Here is a 4055-nt window from a genome sequence, read left to right on the forward strand (position 1 = left end):
GCCCCAGCGCCGCAGTGGCCGTACTGGCCCGCGCCAGCCCCAGCCGCGCCGGTCCAGCTTCCACCGCCGCCACCCAGCTCCGGACTGGGCCAGTCCACACCGGGGGGCCTCCCGATCCAGCAGGTCCAGTTTCCGCCGTCACCGTCCCCGATTCTGCCACCGTCAGTTTACACGGAGGCTGGGCACCCATCGGTACCCACACTGCAGTCTGGGGCCTCGTCCGGCTCCGCGGGGGCCTACGACGGCCTCCCCACCGTTGACCGGGCACCGTCATCATCACTGCTTCACACCGCCGAGCCGGTCGGCCATGGCGCGCCGACCCAGACGCCGCCACGGTTCGCCAAGATCGACTTCGCCACTTATGACGGCACGGAGGATCCGCTTAACTGGCTCAACCAGTGCGACCAGTTTTTTCGTGGGCAGCGCATACTCGCGTCGGAGCGCACTTGGCTGGCATCCTACCACCTCCGCGGTGCAGCACAGACATGGTACTACGCCCTCGAGCAGGACGAGGGCGGCATGCCCTCGTGGGAGCGCTTCCATGAGTTGTGCCTCCTTTGTTTTGGGCCGCCGATCCGCGGGAGCCGCCTGGCCGAGTTGGGCCGCTTTCCCTTCACCTCTACGGTGCAAGACTACACCGACCGCTTTCAGGCCCTGGGGTGCCACGCGTCCGGCGTGACGGCTCACCAGCGGGCCGAACCCTTCGTCGGTGGTCTGCCAGATCATATCCGCGTGGACGTCGAGCTGCAGGGACCCCAGGACCTCCATACGGCCATGTACTACGCCCGCGTATTCGAGCGCCGCGCGGTGGCCATGCAGCAGGCATCACCGTCCCGGGCCACTGGGCCGCTACCCGGACCAGATGTTCCCGCGCAGGGTCGGCCTGCTCAGGCTTCCGCGGCACCCCTCGCCGCGACCGCGGCGCGCCCGTTCCGCCGGCTCACCTCGGCCGAGCTACTCGAGCGTCGCCACCAAGGGTTGTGCTTCAACTGCGACGAGCCCTACACGCCCGGCCACGTCTGCCCGCGACTCTTCTACCTGGAGACTGCAGACTACATTGAGGAGGACGCCGTCGCCGCCGACCTGACCGTCCCAGCTGTCGCGAAGGTGTTTGACGCTAGTTGATCACCTCGAGGAGTTCAGCAAGCGCTTCCCCACCTTACAGCTCGAGGACGAGCTGTTTGTGCAGGCGGGGAGAAGTGTTATGACCGTCATATTAGGGGCTTAGCCCAGTGGGTTGTGGCCCCAAGTTATCTTATCGTTATTAGGGGCTTAGCCCGATTATCTTATCATTTTCTTAGGAGTCAAGTAAACCTCTCTATATAAGGAGAGGAGATGTATCAATCTAATCAAGCAAGAAGCAATCATATTTGCTCGTCTTCCTTAGGGAGCCGGGAGACCTAACCCTAGCCGCCTCCTTCCCTGCGCCATCTCCCTCTCAGCCGCCGCCTCCTCGTGCACGACGGCGCCCAGCCGCCGGCGTCCGCGTGTTCGTCCACGACCAGCTCCCTCCTTCCCCTACAACCTCCGGCCTAGACCCGGTAGAACCCTAGTTTCTACCAATAGCAAAGCCAGGTGAGGAGCAAGACCTCACCACACCGTAGGCACAAAAACCACTGGGTGGGCCGGAAAGAACAAGCTGACACCAAGCACAGTGCCAAGGAGCACCGCCGGCAGTCGAAAGGCATCAAATAACCGAGACCTCAGGATAGCACTGATGTGCTGCCGTTGAGACTGAAGAGCGTCGTGCAGCCGAGGCCACAATGCAGCACCAATCATCCCAATTGTTGGTTCTGTATCTCACCCATTTTTTAGCGGTGCATCAGAATTAGATTCTTGCACATACTGGATAGTGGATACTAATTCTAATATAAGAACACACATTATCGCACAAACTCACAAAGTCATAAATCACATCCACCAAATCAAAATTACACCCATATGGACCGGCAGGGGCTTGCGAGGTCGCATGAGGTTCTCTTGTCGGTGGACACCAGATCAGCAGTCCTAGATGGTCGGTTTTTCACCGGGGGTGGCTTGGAAAGCAATGCAGTGACGGCTCTATGGGGCAGTGACCTTGTGACGTGAGGGCGGCAGTGTTTGTCTGCCTGGTCGACTCAACCAGGTGGGGGAAGGGCCCCGGATGTTGGTGGGGTGCGGTGGCCATGGATTGCTGGTGGACATTCTGTGCAGCTATGGCTGCGGGGATCCGGGTTATTTAGCGGTGTGGCTCCTGAGTGAGCAGTGGAATATTGACTCAGCAGCACTATAACTTGGTGTGTTTGTGGTGTGGCATTGATCAGCGATGGGGCTTTCGCATCAGATGTTGTATGGTTTTTGGCCTAGTTCCTTCTGATGAAATGCATGAGCACCCTGCTCTTTCAACGTTCTCAAAAAGAAAAGAGAACTACAATAAATCAAGACTAGGGCCCCAAAACTAAAATTAAGAACGTTCCCCAATTCTTCTGAAACTGCCATGTCACACTGTAGTAGTACCCCACTACAAATATGAACACCTAGTCCTGCTAATCCTAATAACAGGATCACTATCCACCAAAAAGACTAGGATCAGAAATCCAGAACAGCGAGCAGGATTAACGAAACCCTAAAGCCAAATAAGTTATCACAGTGGGCACAGGTCTCCAAAACCACAGCGACTAATCTCTCCCAAATCCTACAGAGAAGCAGAAAGGGTCGCTACCTCTTGGCCATGTAGAAGAGCAGCGCATCGGTGACGAAACAGTCGGCGGCAAAGTGCTCGAGGCGGCCGTCGGCGCGGTCGACGGCTGCGCACGCCATGGCCACCATGTCGATGGTGGGGTCGAAGCAATCGGACAGGTCAACACGGCGCCAGACGTCGGGCTCGCCGGTGGCGACGCGGAGCCAGTTGCGGCACACGACCCCGGCGCCCATGAGCACCTCTGGCGCGCCCAGGCGCTCGAACACTGTAAGCAGGGCATCATCAGGGAGGCCGGCCCAGTCCGGCTCCGGCGACGGCGGCGGGGATGCCATGTCGATCTGGCTAGGGCTTTCCGGAAGCCTCCTGTGTGGTGACTGGTGAGAGGGCAAAGTGCTTAAGCGTCGGGCGCAGTAATAGTATCACTATAACTGTTGTTGTTTTGTGACACCTGTATCTTTTTTTTTCATCGCTTGCTGTGACTGATATAGTTTTTTTTTCTTCTAAACACTACTCCCTAATGTCAAAAACGCTATCATATTATGAAAATGTATAATCACAAATATTCACGTACACACAAACGCACGGACGCACGCATAACCTATTCCTATGAGCACCTCCGAGATATCACACGCGTCTTGTGATTGAGGAAAATACCTCATACTAAACGAACATCGTCGGGAAGTCTAAAATAAATTCAGAAAAACGCGAACACCAGTGCCAAGTCAATTACTTGAACCCAGGTAGGTTAGCTCCACCACAACAAAACTAATTATCTGAGTTACGCTCAGTTTGCACGATGATACAGTTGTGTTAGCTCAATTCATGTGGTTGGATGAGTGACAAAATGTTGATCTCCAAGTAGCAGATATTGCTGAAATTTGGTAGTTTGGGAAAAGTCGAGATTTTTGACTGTTTAGTAGGAGTTACTTGTGAAAATGGTTAGGATGAGTTTTTATCAGAACCATTTTCAAATCAGGTAATATAGATAGGGTAAGAGATATTTAAACACAATGAGTCATCGTAGGATATGATATATGATATCATTTACTAATATGATGATTTTAGCTGGGTAATCCGGCCTTTTAAATTGGTTATTCAATTTATTTGTAAAGTTTTAAGTATTAACTAATGATATATGTGTGTGTCTAAAGGACTAAGACATTGGCATTTGATTAGAGGAATGAAGAGGTGACTACAATTTTTAATCTTTTATTTAGCAAGAGGATTTGCAAGTAAACTACATGATACAACTTATACAATAATAATTAAGTCTACCAAAATAAACAATACATGAGAAAAGCCGCGATAAGAATAAACCAACCGAGGTGGAGGTGAAGATGTATTCCGATATTCACTTTCTTTGTGGTATTGGGCG

The 4055-nt window shown here is 53.3% G+C and overlaps 1 pseudogene; it reads right to left on the reverse strand.

Moving 5' to 3' along the window:
• LOC119307685 overlaps window positions 1-3148 on the reverse strand; it is a 9834-nt pseudogene extending 6686 nt beyond the window's left edge.
• Between the last annotated feature and the right edge of the window lie 907 nt (window positions 3149-4055).

This window comes from Triticum dicoccoides, chromosome 5B, assembly GCF_002162155.2.
Source record: "Triticum dicoccoides isolate Atlit2015 ecotype Zavitan chromosome 5B, WEW_v2.0, whole genome shotgun sequence".
NCBI lineage: Eukaryota > Viridiplantae > Streptophyta > Magnoliopsida > Poales > Poaceae > Triticum > Triticum dicoccoides.